The sequence below is a fragment of the Oncorhynchus clarkii genome, chromosome 5 (genome assembly GCF_045791955.1).
Source record: "Oncorhynchus clarkii lewisi isolate Uvic-CL-2024 chromosome 5, UVic_Ocla_1.0, whole genome shotgun sequence".
Taxonomy (NCBI): domain Eukaryota; kingdom Metazoa; phylum Chordata; class Actinopteri; order Salmoniformes; family Salmonidae; genus Oncorhynchus; species Oncorhynchus clarkii.
The window spans coordinates 40266286-40285381 of record NC_092151.1 but is presented as its reverse complement, the minus strand read 5'-3'; the positions used below and the strand labels follow the sequence as shown (position 1 = coordinate 40285381).

Here is a 19096-nt window from a genome sequence, read left to right as displayed (position 1 = left end):
AGTTCTAGTAGCTATGTTGACTATGACGTTAGCTAATATGGTGACAACGATTTAGGCTGTGTGTAGCGGTTAGCGGTTATGATATGAAGGTTTGGCCTGGAAATTTTTTTTTTGCCTGGTCACAGACAGCTGATGTGTTGTGCACTGAAGTCCACAAGCGAAGGGAAAAGGTGAGAGGAGGAGAGAGCGTAGATGGGAGAAGGAATTATACAACGATCACAGGGATCATGCTGTTTGTATGTGGCTGCTATGAAAGTGAACTGTGTTTGCGTGTGATCATGGTGTATTCATTCCACCGATTCTGTAAAAAAAAAAAAATCTTAAACGGAAGCAAACGTAACAAAATGGGGATAAACATACCTGAATTTGTCCAATAGAAACTCTCGTTTGCAACTGTTGGACTAATGAGTACACCCTATATCAGCTAGATGCAGGCAAGTGTGTGCAAGGTGGTATTGAATGTGTCAATGTTTGTCACCTTAATTACTCAAATATCTTTTGACCTGTGCACATACGTTGTGAACCTATCGATGTTGCATTGAACTGGATGAATGGAATATGAATGGCAGTCATCTAATATGCTGTAATAGAAATAAAGCCATGATCATTTTTTTTACCTCATTTCATCTTAAACGGCATCGACCTCCACTGGTGGGTGTCAAACGAGTTTGTATGAGTTGCTAACATGTTGGTCTGAAGTAAAGATGTTCAGTTTAATTGCACAACAAGCCTCCGTGCATTTGTAACAGTGTTGTTTTACAAGTTCCTCAAAGGTTCATGATTGTCAAAATTAAGACTTCCTAGAAAGGGCCTCCTTTTAAATGATACTTTATTTACCACCCACACAGTCTGCTCAGTCACTTCTGTGTGACTTTTGTGTAAAGGGAAAGAAAAGATGGTCAATTAAGCTGTCAGGTTAAAGAAAGTAAACTATAAACTGTGAGTCATAGAGTCAAGCCCAGAAATATGACATTTGCCATTGAGAGAACAATGCTACAGTAGCTTGGGTTGTGGTTATTTCCATGTGACAGACACGTACAGACAGAGTGTGGTACATTTTCTAGGAAGATATTTCAATATCATTATCATTATAACTCACTTCCTGAATTGAAAACTAAATTGACCCCAACCTTGAAGGAGATTAACATTTTCTCTGATCCTTAAGATATTATAGTGAAGGCAAGACAAGGTTAACTCAGTGGTTACTTACAAAAAAAGAGATTTGCAATATTCTTAATCTAAACTCATTAACGTACACTCATTAAAGGCCCAGTGCAGTCAAACATTTGATTTGACTTATTTCCCCATACTATGAGTTTGGAATAATACTGTGAAATTGTGAAAATGGTGATATTGCCCTTTTAGTCTGAAAAGACCGCCTGAAATTTCAGCCTGTTTCTGTGGGATGGACTTTTGGCCTGCCTGGTGACGTCACCATTAATAGACCATTAAGAAAGAGAGTTCCAAACCTCTCTGCCAGTAACAGCTGTTTTCAGGTTTCCCAGACAGTTCTAGCAAATTCTTGCTAGAAAAATTGCTCTTGGTAAGAAGCTATTTCTGTTTCTTTTCACCATTCTGATTGAAAACAATCACAGTAAAGTACTCAGAAATGATTTGACATTGAGATTTAAAAAAAAATGGCTGCATTGGACCTTTAATAACACACAGACATTCTACTACTACCCAAACTTGCTAATAAGACACTCGCACCCTCTCAGAATTAATATCACTTTGTTTCCTGAATTGTTCTCTTTAGCAGCATCATGTTCATTTGGGACATTAACACAAAGGCATTCTGAAGGATGAGGAGAGGTAGACAATAGGCGTGGTGTTAAAAGGTATGTTGCCTGGGGCTAGTGCAAAGCTATTTCAATCACAGGACAACAACTCAAACTTTTGTGGAATGTAACCTATTGTATGAAATGGATTTGGAGGGAACCTAATCCTGTGACGTTTTTGTTATCGTTTTATTTACACAGAAACGACTTAGCAGACAACGACAATAGCAGAAAATAACTCAAGGGGAGAGCCCATATTGTATTAAAGGTTGTCCTTGTTCACAACCATGACAACCATTCATAAGAACATGGTCACTGACTGACTCGTATTGACCTTCTTTCCATGGGCTCTCTGCTACCAACTATCTATGTCATATACTCCATTATTGTTACGATTGGTTATTATATGACAAATTCTCTCCTTGAGCTCTTGGCTACCAATCATCACGTTCACATAGATCTTACGTTATGAAGGCCCTAATAGTTTTCCTACTGCTTGGGTGTCGGTCTCCTCTTCTCATATTTGCTGTGAGGCAAATAACATAAAATATGCAAACATTTATCCCACCACCCAGCAGAGGACCTCTAACAAAGTAAACAAATTAATTAAACAAAGTTATCCATGACTGCAGGCTGGGAGTAAAGGTCATTAGGTGCATGACTAGGAGGAGAGTCACAATAGCTTGATTTTCACTCTCATCTCAACAACATGAATGGAAGAGCCGGAGGGGGAGATAGTGGGTGGAAAGACAAAAAGAGAGAGAGAGAGAGAGAGAGTGAAAGAGAGAGAAAAAGAGGAAGGAAGAGGAGGAGTCTGCAAAGGCCAGAAGCAGGAATTGGGAGGGTGAGATAGAGAGATAGGAGTGGTATTGTAGTTGATCTGAAACCAGCTCACTATTCAGTGATAGAGTTCCACAGAAGGAGTTTACTGTTCTCTCCCCACAAAACTCATGGAGCGAGCCTAGTGAAGAACTCAGTCTATAGGAGGCTTGGTATTACCCATACGTTCAAGGTAAGCAGACTGGTTTTCCAGAATTTCTCTTTCTGCATTCTATTCTCCTCCTCTTCCCTCTCCTATTCCTCCCCTTCCTTGCTTACATGGTTTTCTGGGTGAGGTATTTGCAGAAGTGTTTCTAGGCCTCTGGCCAGCTTCACACACACACTCTCTCTCTCTCTCTCTCTCTCTCTCTCTCTCTCTCACTATCAGGGTTAGAAAAGCTTCCACCTAAAACACAGAACCAGAACTTGAAAATCTATATTCAGCAATGGAAACAGGTTGTGAAGTGTGAAGTGAGATCTAGTGTGTTTTAGAATCATTCAAAAAACAAGCCACAAACTTCTGGTTTCTGCCTTACACAAGAAAACCTATATGTTACACAAGACACAGAGGAACATTTATGCTACTCTCTATTTCAGTGTGTGTGTGTGTGAGCTAGGAAGGAAATGTAGTCAGCAGAGAGCAGCGAGGGTCTGGGAGAGGGACAGAAAGCTTCTGGAATGCAGCCAGGGAAAGGCTCTAGAACAGGGCTCTCCAAAGCTGTTCCTGGAGAGCTACCTCCTGTTGATTTTCACTCCAACCCTAATCTAGCACACCTGATTCTAATAATTATCTCATTGATAAACTGAATTTGGTTAGTTACAACTGGGGGGCGAAAACCTACAGGAGGGTAGGTCTCCAGGAACAAGGTTAGAGAGCCCTGCTGTACAATGTGTGGAATGGAGACATCACCTCTCAGGCCGCTCGCTACCTGTACATGTGAAGGCAACCTGGACTCGGGGGTAGACGTAACATATCAAAAGTAAATCTATCTCACTCCATTTAGTATATGTTATGTTTTGTATGGTACGCAGCAAATTGGCCGGTGTAACCTAGTGTTGATTTTTCAGTGTAACATTTCTAGTGTTGATTCAGGTGTTAAATGAACTCTATAAGTGTTAAAATAACACTCATTGGTGTAAAACAACCCTAGTGTTGGTGTTAATAACCAGCGTTAAAGGTAAACCACGCCCACCATTATCATGTTTCTCAGCATGCTTTATTGCAGGCAGATTTTTGGAATTGTATTGTTTGTTTCAATATGTATGTTTTTGCATGTACATTAATTGATGAATTAATGTTATGCTACTCAAATACACATAACATATATTTTTCTAAACTAATCCAATATGTTACTTATTGCCCCCGTTATTGAAAAGTCTGTTTCAGTTTACAGTGGCTTGCGAAAGTATTTACCCTCCTTGGCATTTTTCCTATTTTGTTGCCTTACAACCTGGAATTAAAATTGATTTTTTTGGGGGAGTTCATATCATTTGATTTACACTACATGCCTATCACTTGGCAAAATATTTTTTAATGTGAAACAAACAAGAAATAAGACAAAAAAACTTGAGCATGCATAACCAGCTCCTTCAAGGCAAAACTGCTCCAGCTCCTTCAAGTTGGATGGGTTCAGCTGGTGTACAGCAATCTTGAAGTCATACCACAGATTTTCAATTGGATTGAGGTCTGGGCTTTGACTAGGCCATTCCAAGACAGTTAAATGTTTCCCCTTAAACCACTCAAGTGTTGCTTTAGCAGTATGCTTAGGGTCATTGAAGGTGAACCTCCATCCCCGTCTCAAATTTCTGGAAGACTGAAACAGGTTTCCCTCAAGAATGTCCCTGTATTTAGCGCCATCCATCATTCCTTCAATTCTGACCAGTTTCCCAGTCCCTGCCGATGAAAAACATCCCCACAGCATGATGCTGCCATGACCATGCTTCACTGTGGGATGGTATTCTAGGGGTGATGAGAGGTGTTGGGTTTGCGCCAGACATAGCGTTTTCCTTGATGGCCAAAAAGCTAAATTTAGCCTCATCTGACCAGAGTACCTTCTTCCATATGTTTGGGGAGTCTCCCACATGCCTTTTGGCGAATACTAAACGTGTTTGCTTATTTTTATCTTTAAGCAATGGCTTTTTTCTGGCCACTCTTCTGTAAAGCCCAGCTCTGTGGAGTGTACAGCTTCAAGTGGTCCTATGGACAGATACTCCAGTCTCCGCTGTGGAGCTTTGCAGCTCCTTCAGGGTTATCTTTGGTCTCTTTGTTGCCTCTCTGGTTATTGCCCTCCTTGCCTGGTCCGTGAGTTTTGGTGGGCGGACCTCTCTTGGCAGGTTTGTTGTGGTGTCATATTATTTCATTTTTTAAATAATGGATTGAATGGTGTTCTGTGGGATGTTCAAAGTTTTTGATATTTGTTATAACCCAACCCTGATCTGCACTTCTCCACAACTTTGTCCCTAACCTGTTTGGAGAGCTCCTTGGTCTTCGTGGTGCCCCTTGCTTAGTGGTGTTGCAGTCTCTGGGGCCTTTCAGAACAGGCGTATATATATATATATATACTGAGATCATGTGACAGATCATGTGACACTTAGATTGCACACGGGGACTTTATTTAACGAACAAATAGCGTCATGAGTGGTCACTACAATTCACTCGAAAGTCCAGGCAGAAGAATGGTTTACTCTGCAGTGTGTTAATTTAATAGTGAAAAGTGTGGACTCCTATAGACACTGGACAAGTTTTAAGTTTGACACACTCTCGATGTTGAAAAAACACTGGAGAAATTGCTGGGTATGTATTCGTTTGTTGATGTCAATCATCTATTTCGTATGATATGTTAAGAATTACAATTCTAATGATATGTTATGAATTGCAATTTGTGCAATATGTAACGAATTTGCAATACATACAGTTGAAGTTGGAAGTTTACATACACTTAGGTTGGAGTCATTAAAACTCGTTTTACAACCACTCCACAAATTTCTTGTTAACAAACTATAGTTTTGGCAAGTCAGTTAGGACATATACTTTGTGCATGACACAAGTAGTTTATCCAACAATTGTTTACAGACAGATTATTTGTCTTATTCACTGTATCACAATTCCAGTGGGTCAGAAGTTAACATACACTAAATTGACTCAGAAAATGATGTCATGGCTATAGAAGCTTCTGATGGGCTAATTGACATCATTTGAGTCAATTGGAGGTGTACCTGTGGATGTATTTCAAGGCCTACCTTCATACCCAGTGCCTCTTTGCTTGACATCATGGGGAAATCAAAAGAAATCAGCCAACACCTCACAAGTCTGGTTCATTTTTAGGAGCAATTTTCCAAATGGTACCACGTTCATCTGTACAAACAATAGTACGCAAGTATAAACACCATGGGACCACGCAGCCGTCATACCGCTCAGGAAGGAGACGCATTCTGTCTCCTAGAGATGAACGTACTTTGGTGTGAAAAGCGCAAATCAATCCCAGAACAGCAAAGGACCCTGTGAAGATGCTGAAGGAAACAAGTACAAAAATATATATCCACAGTAAAACAAGTCCTATATCGAAATAACCTGAAAGGCCACTCAGCAAGGAAGAAGCCACTGCTCCAAAACCGCCATCAAAAGCCAGACAACGGTTTGCAACTGCACATTGGGACAGAGATCGTACCTTTTAGAGAAATATCCTCTGGTCTGATGAAACAAAAATGAAAAAGGGGAAGGCTTGCAAGCCGAAGAACACCATCCCAACCGTGAAGCACGGGGGGAGGCAGCATCATGTTGTGGTTGGGATTTGCTGCAGGAGGAACTGGTGCACTTCACAAAAGAGATGGCATCATGAGGCAGGAAAATTATGTGGATGTATTGAAGCAACATCTCAAGACATCAGTCAGGAAGTTAAAACTTGGTCGCAAATGGGTCTTCCAAATGGACAATGACCCCAAGCATGCTTCCAAAGTTGTGCCAAAATGGCTTAAGGACAACAAAGTCAAGGTATTGGAGTGGCCATCACAAAGCCCTGACCTCAATCCTATAGAAAATGTGTGGGCAGAACTGAAAAAGTGTGTGTGAGCAAGGAGGCCTACAAACCTGACTCAGTTACACCAGCTCTGTCAGGAGTAATGGGCCAAAATTCACCCAACTTATTGTGGGAAGCTTGTGGAAGGCTACTCGAAACGTTTGACTCAAGTTAAGCAATTTATAAGCAATGCTACCAAATACTAATTGTGTGTATGTAAACTTCTGACCCACTGGGAATGTGATGAAAGAAATATTAGCTGAAATAAATCATTCTCTATACTATTATTCTGACATTTCACATTCTTAAAATAAAGTGTTGATCCTAACTGACCTAAATGCAGGGAATTTTTTCTAGGATTAAATGTCAGGAACTGTGAAAAACTGAGCTTAAATGTATTTGGCTAAGGTGTATGTAAACTTCTGACTTCAACTGTATATTTGAACGTTCTTTTTCGCCCAGAGTACAAACTTTTGATTTATTGTTATTTTTTTTATTATTACTACTGAACCTACATTCTTAAAAACTAAAACAGAGAAAGCATACTTTTTTTTTTAGGAAAAGCCATAAGAGTGAAAAACACGATGGAATGGGGGACTAAGGGATGGGTAAAGAGAAGAGTAGAAAACTATTTTTGCTGAAATAACCACTTCCCTTTGTGACTAGAGTCTAATACTTCCTGTGGCACACATCACATCATCGGGTATGATAGGTCACCAAAAAGGATTATGAAGTGTGCCAGCCCTTGCAGTCCCAAGCTATATCTGAGCCTAGAAGAAAGTCTTTGTCCTCAGGCCTGGAGGGAAGCCAAAGTAATTCCGTTACCCAAGAGTGGTAAAGCAGCCTTTACTGGTTCTAACAGCAGACCTATAAGCTTGCTGCCAGCTCTTAGCAAACTGTTGGAACAATTGTGTTTGACCAAATACAATGCTATTTCTCTGTAAACAAGTTAACAACAGACTTTCAGCATGCTTATAGAGAAGGGCACTCAACATGTACTGCACTGACACAAATGACTGATTGGTTGAAAGAAATTGATTATAAGAAGATTATGGGAGCTGTACTGTTAGATTTCAGTGCAGCCTTTGATATTATTGATCATAACCTGTTGTTGAAAAAACTTAAGTGCTAGAGCTTTTCAACCTCTGCCATCTCTTGGATTCAGAGCTATCTATCTAATAGAACTCAAATGGTTTTCTTTAATGGAAGCGTCTCTAATGTCAAACATGTAAAGTGTAGTGTACCGCAGGGCAGCTCTCTAGGCCCTCTACTATTTTCTATTTTTTTACCAATGACCTGCCACTGGCAGTGTGTGTCCATGTATGCTGATGATTCAACCATATACACATCAGCAACCACAGCTAATGAAGTCAACTCAAAGAGTTGCAGTCTGTTTTGGAATGGGTGGCCAGTAATAAACTGGTCCTGAACATCTCTAAAACTAAGAGCATTGTATTTGGTACAAATCATTCCTTAAGTGCTAAACCTCAGCTGAATCTGGTAATGAATGGTGTGGCTGTTGAACAAGTTGAGGAGACTAAATGACTTGGTGTTACCTTAGATTGTAAACTGTCATGGTCAAAACATATAGATTCAATGGTTGCAAAGATGGGGAGAGGTCTAGCTGTAATAAAGAGATGCTCTGCTTTTTTGTCACCACACTCCAAAAAAAGCAAGTTCTTCAGGATCTAGTTTTGTCTAATCTTGATTATTGTCCAGTCATGTGGTCCAGTGCTGCAAGGAAAGACCTAGTTAGCTGCAGCTGGCCCAGAACAGAGCGAAACATTTTGCTCTTAATTGTAATCAGAGGGCTGATATAAATACTATGCATGCCAGTCTCTCTTGGCTAAGAGTTGAGGAGAGACTGACTGCATCACTTCTTCTTTTTATAAGAAGCATTAATGTGTTGAAAATCCCAAATTGTTTGCTTAGTCAACTTACACACAGCTCTGACACGCACACTTATCCCACCAGACATGCCGACAGGGGTCTTTTCATAGTCCCCAAATCCAGAACAAATTCAAGAAAACGTACAGTATTATATAGAGCCCTTATTGCACATATGTCAGAGTCAAGGCCCGCGGGCCACATCCGGCCCGCAAGAAGGTTTTTTACGGCCCCTGGGATGATCTTGATTTATTATTAGAACCGGCCCGCAGCAAGCCGGCAGCCCGCAGATCTTTTACACGCACCAATACTACATTTCCCACAATGCAAAGGTGACGCACCGAGCAGTAGGCTGCTTCATTTCAATATTTATTGGCACAGCAGTCGTCAGCATCACAGTAAAATTAACTTTCAGATACCCATCAAAAATGGCAAAACGGAAGGTGGATACTGAGAACCGGGGGTTTCAAACAAGGTGGGAGTCGGAGTATATGTTCACGAAGGTAGCTGGAAAACCTGTGTGTCTTCTGTGTGGAGAAAGTGTGGCGGTACTGAAAGAGTATAATCTGAGACGACATTATGAAACGAAACACGCGGACAAAAACAAGAATATGGACATGGAACAAAGGCTACAAAAGGCAGAGGAATTAAAACGAGGCCTCAAATCTCGACAGGCTCTGTTCAAAAAAGCCAAATCACAAGGCCAGGCTGCTGTCAAGGCCAGTTTTATTTTGGCAGAAGAGATCGCTAAATCAGCCCGGCCATTTACGGAGGGGGATTTCATCAAAAACTGCATGATTAAAGTTTGTGACAAAGTTTGCCCAGAAAAAAGGCAACTCTTTTTAAATGTGAGTCTGAGCAGAAACACCATTGCCGAGAGAGTAGACCAGTTGTCCATCAATCTAAAAGAGCAGCTTGTGAAAAAGGGAAAAGATTTTATTGCATATTCCTTGGCTGTGGATGAGAGCACCGACATTTCTGACATTGCCCAGTTGTCAATTTTCATCCGCGGAGTGGACTCCAACCTAAGCGTGACAGAGGAGTTTTTGGCTTTACGTCCTATGCATGGCACAACTACGGGGCATGATTTGTATGAAGAGGTGTCAAGATGTGTAAATGAGATGGAGCTGCCTTGGGAAAAACTCGTGGGTTTGACAACCGACGGAGCACCTGCGATGTGTGGACACAGGAGCGGACTGGTGGCGAAGATACGGGAAAAGATGCAAGAGGAAAACGCGACAGGTGAGCTGACAGCTTATCATTGTATCATACACCAGGAAGCGTTGTGCGGTAAAGCCTTGAAAATGGAGCATGTAATGAGCATCATCACGCGCACAGTTAACTTTATCAGAGCCAAAGGTTTGAATCACCGCCAGTTCAAGGCATTTCTGACGGAGTTAGAAACGGAGCATGGTGATTTGCCTTATCACACAGAGGTGCGATGGCTAAGCCAGGGAAAGGTGCTTCAAAGATGTTTCGAGCTTCGTGAGGAGATTTGTCTGTTCTTGGACAGCAAAGGGAAAGACACAACACAACTCCGAGACGAAATGTTTCTGTGTGAAATGGCTTTTCTGTGTGACATTACGAGTCATCTGAATGCAATAAACTTGCAGCTGCAGGGTCGGGATCGTGTCATCTCTGATATGTACAGTACAGTGAAGGCATTTAAAACCAAACTGACTCTGTGGGAGACGCAGATGCGGAAAGAAAATTTGAGCCACTTTCCCAGCTGCCAGACCATGAAAGAGAAGCTCTCTACCAGTGCGTTCCCGAGCACACAGTTGGCTGATAAAATAGGTATGCTTGCCGCTGACTTTCGACGCCGATTTGCTGACTTTGAAGCACAAAAAAGCAGGTTGGAACTGCTCGGTAACCCATTTGCTGTTGACGTGGAAAGCTCACCACCAAACCTCCAAATGGAGTTGATTGACCTCCAATGCAATGATGCACTGAGGGCAAAATATGCGGCAGTGGGTGCTGCGGAGTTCGCCCGTTTCCTCCCCGGCACAATGCCCCAGCTGCGCATCCAGGCTGCTCAAACGTTGTCTATGTTTGGCAGCACATACCTGTGTGAACAACTGTTTTCTTTGATGAACCTGAACAAAACATCACACAGAAGTCGACTTACTGCTGAACACCTCCACTCAATTCTGAGGATTTCTTCAGCTCAGAGCCTTACCCCGAACATTGATGAACTTGTGGAAAAGATGGGACACCACCAAGTATCACCCTCAACCTCAAACAAGTGAACATTACTGTGCAATCACATATTTAGAGTTTTTACTCAGTTCAAGTTTAAAAGTTAAAATTTAATATTTGTTTTCACTGCATGTTACTTCTCCTTAAACAAAGTGTTGTTTTTGATTAATAGATTTTTGCACTTTATTTTTTTGTATTTCAATCCAATTATATTTTAAAAATATTTCAGTTGAGTGGATGATAGAAAATTGCTATTATTGTTTTTTCTTTGAAGTAAATTTAGCCCACTTTTGCTAAAATAGAAAATATAGTCTACTGATGGTGCCTTGAATACCGGTTTCTTTCATTTAATGTTCATGTTATGGGGATATTTATATAAAGGAAATTTGTCTTTTGTGTCTGTTGAAAATTAAAGATTACTGACAGAGCCATAAGAAAATATTGCTTTATTTATCTGATCATATTGTAATATATTTGTTAGGTTTTCAGTAGGTTCAATTAGGTTCACTAGACTATATGCGTCATTTAAAAAATTTTCAATGAACATTCGAACAGTCCGGCCCTCGTCTTGTAGCTGATTTTTTTATTTGGCCCTCCGTCCATTTGACTTTGACACCCCTGCCTTATTGTATTGAACTTCCTTCTCATATTGCTCAAATAAACAGCAAACCTGGTTTCAAAAAACAGATAAAGCAACACCTCGCAGCACAACACCTCTCCACTATTTGACCTAGATAGTTTGTGTGTATGCATTAATATGTAGGCTACATGTGCATTTTAAAATAATGTATATAGTTCTGTCCTTGAGTTGTTCTTGTCTAATGATGTTCTGTATTAAGTCATTCTGTATTATGTTTCATGTTTTGTGTGGACCCCAGGAAGAGTAGCTGCTGCTTTTGCAACAGCTAATGGGGATCCTAATAAAATACCAAAATAGAAGGGGGGGAGAATTTAGGCAGGCAAGAAAATGGTCTTGCTGAAATCCCCGCCGCTTCTAATTTCCTTAATTTTGTGGCTAGAGTCAAATACTTTCTCTGGCACACACTACTGTTCAACAGGATCTACCAAAATTATTCAGAAGTATGCCAGGCCTTGCAATCCCGCGATAGAAGGAAGGGGAGAATTTTTGCAGGCAAGAAAATAGCCTTGCCGAAATCCCCCCCCCCCCCTTCTAATTTCCTTAATTTTGTGGCTAGTCAAATACTTTCTATAGAACAGACTTCACGTCAGGATAGGCAACCGAAATGAATAATTAATGTATGTGTGTTATACTTAACATAGAGGGAGTAAAATGTAGACAAGCAATAAACATTTCTGAACAACTACTGATCGAATAAGACATGAGAAATTATGAATTTTGGCAAAAATATTTATTTATAGACTAATACATTTGAAACAAATAGCCAAACCGAAAACGGCAGACATTACTAGTCCCCCGCTATCAAACAGACATAAAAAAATGAAATGAAACGCAGCCGAACATGATCAGGAATCTCAACTAGCAAGCAAGTTGCAGCAATGAAGAATTGAGTGCAAAACAGGGCAGGGGGGAGCTTTTCGGCACAACACCGGATCCGACAGGGAGAAACAGTGGATGTCAGACCAAAGCGGGGAGACATCAAAGCCCTGTTTTTGCTGTTTGGGGACGGGACATTCACAGCAGACCTGCCGTTACAAGGAGTTCCAATGCAGAGCGTGCCAGAAGACTGGACATCTTGAAAGGGCTTGCAATGGGGAGAGTATCTGCTGGGAACAGCACGTTCTCTAAGCAACGCTCTCAAACAGCGCACTCTAATCCAGTGAAGGAGACACGCTACTTGACAACAGATCAAGTTGAGGAGGCAGAACTGCTATTGCCTGCAGGCTCCAGCACAGTCAGAAATCACCAGTCAGAAAAGGACTTGGAACTTTTTATTGTGTGTAGTGATCGTGAGTATGTGAAACCTTTCATGGTCATGGTGAGATGTAACTGGAAAAGATGAAGATGGAGGTGGATACTGGGGCTGCCGTGTCTATTGTCTCAGAGAAGCTGTACAACAGCAGATTTAAGAAGCATAAACTGCAACCATGTGATGTTGTTTTGAGGACTTACTCAGCTCAGCCGATTCAGTTATTGGGACAGCTGGAGGTTAAAGTGAAATGTGGTGCTCAGGTGTTACCACCACCTCTATTAGTGTCAAAGGGGAAGGGTCCTATGCTAATGGGGAGGAACTGGATTCAACAGCTCAAATTAGACTGGTCAAGAGTGAACTATGTGTCAGACCCAGTTGCACAGCTGTGCGATAAATATGCTGCAGTATTTAGTGATCAACTGGGTGTGGTAAAGGGAGTTAAAGCCAAAATTCAAGTGTCAGAGAAAGCTGTTCCAAAGTTTTGTAAGGCTAGACCTGTGCCTTATGCACTCAGAGTGGCAGTAGACAAACAGCTTACAGAGCTAGAAAAACAAGGAGTGTTTTTCTAGCTCTGGTTTGCATTCCAAAGACAAACGGGGGTGTCAGAATATGTCGTGATTACAAGGGAACTGTAAATGCATGGGTGGATGTGGAACAGTACCCCTTACCAAAGACCCAGGACTTGTTTGCTACTCTAGCCGGGGGGTAAACAGTTCACAAAGTTAGACCTTACACAGGCCTACCAGCAAGTGGAGGAAGATCAAGAGAAAGCATTTCCTGACTATAAACACATTGAAGGGTTTATACCAGATGAATAGACTGCCTTATGGAGTATCAAACGCTCCAGCTATATTCCAACGTATTATGGACCAGGTCCTGCAGGGTTTACCTGGGGTTGTGTGCTTTCTAGGTGGCATTCTTATCACAGGGAAATTGGCTGAGGACCACTTACAGAACGTAGAAGCGGTGTTAAAGAGGCTGCAAGGGCGTGGGTTAAGAGTAAACAGGGACAAGTGTGCATTTTTTCAGTCGAGTGTCACTTAGGTCACAGGATAGACAAACAGGGGCTACATCCAGTGCAGGACAAGACTGAAGCCACAATGGCTCTTCCATTGCGACATCGCCAAAGCCCCACCTGCTAGCCCCAGCCCGCTAGCTGTCTGAATCGCCGCGTAGTAGCAACTACTGAATCGGCTCCCTGACTCTCCTATTGCTACTCTCTGGACCCTATGATCACTTGGCTACACATGCCCCTCCCTAATGTCAATAAGCCTTGTCTATTGCTGTTTATTATTGTCTTATTTCACTGTAGAGCCCCCAGCCCAGCCCAATATGCCTTAGATAGCTCATTTGTCCCACCCCCCACATGCGGTGGCCTCACCTGGCTTAACTGGTTCCTCTAGAGACAAAACCTCTCTCCTAGTCACTCAATGCCTAGGTTTACCTCCACTGTAGTCACATCCTACCGTACCCTTGTCTGTACATTATATTCTTCCAGGCCCAGAAATCTGCTCCTTTTACTCTCTGTTCTGAACGCACTAGACGACCAGTTCTTATAGCCTTTAGCCGTACCCTTATCCTACTCCTCCTCTGTTCCTCTGGTGATGTAGATGTTAACCCAGGCCCTGCAGCCTCCAGCACCACTCCCATTCCCCAGGCGCTCTCTTTTGTTGACTTCTGTAACCGTAAAAGCCTTGGTTTCATGCATGTTAACATCAGAAGCCTCCTCCCTAAGTTTGTATTATTCACTGCTTTAGCACACTCCGCCAACCCTGATGTCCTAGCCGTGTATGAATCCTGGCTTAGGAAGGCCACCAAATATCCTGAAATTTCCATCCCCAACTACAACATTTTCCGACAAGATAGAACTGCCAAAGGGGATGGAGTTGCAATCTACTGCAGATATAGTCTGCAGATTTCTCATACTATCCAGGTCTGCGCCCAAACAATTCAAGCTTCTAGTTAAAAAAATCCACTTTTCCAGAAACAAGTCTCTCACCGTTGCCGCTTGTTATAGACCCCTCTCAGCCCCCAGCTGTGCCCTGGACACCATATGTGAGTTCACTGCCCCCCATCTATCTTCAGAGTTCGTACTGTTAGGTGACCTAAACTGGGATATGCTTAACACCCCGGACGTCCTACAATCTAAGCTAAGTGCCCTTAATCTAACACAAATTATCAAGGAACCTACCATGTACAACCCCAAATACGTAACCATGAGCACCCTCTTAGATATCCTCCTGACCAACTTGCCCTCTAAATACACCTCTGCCGTCTTCAACCAAGATCTCAGCGATCACTGCCTCATTGCCTGCGTCCGTAATGGGTCCGCGGTCAATTGACCATCCCCCATCACTGTCAAACGCTCCCTAAAACACATCAGCGAGCAGGGCTTTCTATTCGTCCTGGCCCGGGTATCCTGGAAGGATATTGACCTCATCCCATCAGTACAGGATGCCTTGTTGCTCTTTAAAAGTGCTTTCCTCACCATCTTAAATAAGCATGCCCCATTCAAAAAATGTAGAACTAAGAACAGATATAGCCCTTGGTTCACCCCAGACTTGATTGCCCTTGACCAGCACAAAAACATCCTGTGGCGTTCTGCATTAGCATCGAATAGCCCCTGCGATATGCAACTTTTCAGGGAAGTCAGGAACCAATATACACAGTCAGTTAGGAAAGCGAAGGCTAGCTTTTCAAACAAAAAATGTGGGACTTGCCCAAGTCCCCCCCCCCCCCCCCCCCGCTTCTCCTTCACCCAAATCCAGATAGCTGCAAAATCTGGATCCCTACAAATCAGCTGGGCTAGACAATCTGGACCCTCTCTTTCTAAAATTTTCCACCACAATTGTTGCAAGCCCTATTACTAGCCTGTTCAACCTCTCTTTCGTATCGTCTGAGATCCCCAAAGATTGGAAAGCTGGCGCAGTCATCCCCCTCTTCAAAGGAGGTGACACTCTAGACCCAAACTGTTATAGACCTATATCCATCCTGCCCTGCCTTTCTAAAATCTTCGAAAGCCAATTTAACAAACAGATCAACGACCATTTCAAATCCCACCATACCTTCTCCACGATGCAATCTGGCTTCCGAGCTGGTAATGGGTGCACCTCAGCCACGCTCAAGGTCCTAAACTATATCTTAACCGCCATCAATAAAATACAGTACTGTGCAGCCGTCTTCATCAACCTGGCCAAGGCTTTTCAATCACTGCATTCTTATCGGCAGACTCAATAGCCTTGGTTTCTCAAATGACTGCCTCGCATGGTCCACCAACTACTTCTCAGATAGAGTTCAGTGTGTCAAATCGGAGGGCCTGTTGTCCGGACCTCTGGCAGTCTCTATGGGGTGCCACAGGGTTCAATTCTCGGGCTGACTCTTTTCTCTGAACATATCAATGATGTCGCTCTTGCTGCTGGTGATTCTCTGATCCACCTCCTAGCAGGCGACACCGTTCTGTATACATCTGGACCTTCTTTGGACACTGTGTTAACAAACCTCCAAACCAGCTTCAATGCCATACAACACTCCTTCCGTGGCCTCCAACTGCTTTTAAATGCTAGTAAAACTAAATGCATGTTCTTCAACCGATTGCTGCCCGCACCCGCTCGCCTGACTAGCATCACTTCTCTGGAGGAGTCTGACTTAGAATATGTGGACAACTACAAATACCTAGGTGTCTGGCTAGACTGTAATCTCTCCTTCCAGACTTACATTAAGCATCTCCAATCCAAAATTAAATCTAGAATCGGCTTCCTATTTCACAACAAAGCCTCCTTCACCCATGCTGCCAAACATACCCTCGCAAAACTGACTATCCTACCGATCCTCGACTTCGGCGATGTCATTTACAAAATAGCTCCAACACTTTACTCAGCAAACTGGATGTAGTCTATTATCACAGTGCCATCCGTTTTGTCACCAAAGCCCCATATACTACCAACCACTGTGACTTGTATGCTCTCGTTGGCTGGTCCTCGCTACATATTCGTCTCCAAACCCACTGGCTCCAGGTCATCTTTGCTAGGTAAAACCCCACCTTATCTCAGCTCACTGGTCACCAAAGCAACACCCACCTGTAGCACGTGCTCCAGCAGGTATATTTCACTGGTCATCCCCAAAGCCAACATTTCCTTTGGCCGCCTTTCCTCCCAGTTCGCTGCAGCCAATGACTAGAATGAATTGCAAAAATCACTGAAGCTGGAAACTTATATCTCCCTCTTTTACTTTAAGCATCAGCTATGAGAGCAGCTTAACGATCACTGTACCTGTACACAGCCAATCTGTAAATAGCACACCAAACTTCCTCATCCTTATTATTTTCTTCTTGCTATTTTGCACCCCAGTATCTCTAATTGCACATCATCATCTGCACATCTAACACTCCAGTGTTAATGCTAAATTGTAATCATTTCTCCTCTATGGCCTATTTATTGCCTTACCTCCCTAATCTTCTACATTTGTACACACTGTACATTGATTTTTCTATTGTGTTATTGACTGTACGTTTGTTTGTAACTCTGTTGTTTTTGTCGCACTGCTTTGCTTTATCTTGGCCAGGTCGCAGTTGTAAATGAGAACTTGTTCTCAACTGGCCTACCTGGTTAAAAAAATGTGAAATAAAACAATTAAGTGTATGAGTAATACTTCAGCTACAGCCACGGTAGCGGGGGGGGGGGGGGGGGGGGGGGGGGGGGGGGATGTTCTCAGCCTATGGGTTAGTTGAGGAGTGTGTTCAGACATGGGTCACAGTTGGTGTCAAAAGAGTTTAGATGTAAAATGGTTGCAAATAGCCAATGGGATTTTTTTTCAGGGGTTGAGTTTTGAGGTTTAAGATTAGGGTTAGTTAACATGCTAAGTAGTTGCAAAGTAGCTAAAAAGTAGTGTTGTGTCTTTGGCTATGCCGGATTAAGTGATATGACATGCTATTCTATAAAATAATGTCTCGTTATTAATATTTCCCGATTGAGCTAATCATGTAAATGTAATTAACTAGAGAGTCGGGGCACCACAAAATAATATTTATAGAGCTGTTATCTTCCGAATAAACTCTTAAAGACCTAGTAATATTTTACATCAATAGCAGTCAATATTAATCGTCACCTTAATTCAGTCTCATCTGAAAGTTGTAAATTCTTGGTTATCTGCACGAACCCTGGCTAACAAGTTGAATCAGCAATACAAAATTGGGTTTATTTATTTACTAAATACCTAACTAATCACACATAATTACACATACACATAATTAATCATAACTTGATTACAAATTACATCATAAAGGAAAACGTCCCTAACGGGCAGAACAGATATGACAGCTTGTTACACAAAAGAAAAGGGGCTGGGTTTGAGTGGAAGAGAGGGAAAACTGAGGAACAAAGGGCGAAGCTGTGCTAACGTGAATACAATATCTTATGCATTCTAAATTACCGCCCATTTGGAAAAGGAAAATGCAATAAATATTTACTCTGAGCTGCGCTTCAGTAGGTTGGTGGTAGATGGAAGGCCGTGTTGCCCAACCGAGTCCTTTGTCCTTTGAAGAATATCTCTGCTGGTAAATTGAATACGTTGTAGTAACGTCGTTGTGTGGTAGACGGTATACTCTGTCTGTTCCTTCCTAACCTGCGTTTGCAGCTGCTGTTGCTAACTCAACGGCTAGGAGGTATCACTTCTGTAGTGAATAAGAGTTCAAAGTTCATACAAATCACAACCAAAGCTCACGCTGATGTTGGCTTTTTTTCTGTAGTTATTATCTGAACCATTCTTACATCGGACCGTCATCCTCACATCCTCGGAACAGGTCACATTGTCATCAAGGCTTTATATAGGACGGGAGAGGAGGGCGTGTTTGAAAAGTTTTATAGTCCATGTCCCTTCACAGGTGCGGGCCACTGATTGAGCATAGCCCTAACTTATGAAAACCCAAATCTCACATTTTAGAAGTTAAAATCACATTTCATCCCATCATGAATAATTTCATATTCAAACATTTAAATTGAACAACAATTCCATGTGAATCCGATAACTCTGATGTGTAGACTTTCCACTGTAGATTTCATCTTATCATTGATGAGAATGTCTCAGATGACAACCGAACTGACATCATATTCATTAAGTACCACCGCATATGTTCAATTGGTCGGATTACCAGAATATAGTTCATTTCCCCCCACCTTCTGATGTTCCCAGAATCTCTATGTTAACCAAAGGTTTTGCAAATGTAACATCAGTAGGGTAGAGAGAAAAAAGGGGGAAAGGGGTATTTATGACTGTCATAAACCTACCCCCAGGCCAACGTCATGATAGTAGTAAGTAAGTGCAAAGTTGCTAGAATACTAAAGTTTGCAATGATGAGATTCAAACTCGCAACCTTTGGGTTTCTAGATGTCCGTGTTATACACCCACAGCCTTTTTGTTTTGTCTTAAGTAGTCTTATGTAACCATACCATTAAATTTGAGTGTCCCGGATTTACGTTTACTAGGTTACTTCTAGTCTGAGACCAGGCTG

General features: G+C 42.1%; 1 protein-coding gene across 2 annotated transcripts in view; it reads left to right on the top strand.

The window, feature by feature from the left end:
* The first annotated feature begins 2594 nt into the window (after positions 1–2594).
* The window catches only part of LOC139408827 (torsin-4A-like), a 23745-nt gene continuing 7243 nt past the window's right edge, over positions 2595–19096 (top strand). The window contains exon 1 of one of the 2 annotated variants that reach the window (XM_071153191.1): positions 2595–2790. The gene's annotated coding sequence lies outside the window, so the exon portion shown is untranslated. The remainder of the gene's footprint in view (positions 2791–19096) is intronic. The other variant, XM_071153190.1, reaches the window with a different exon arrangement.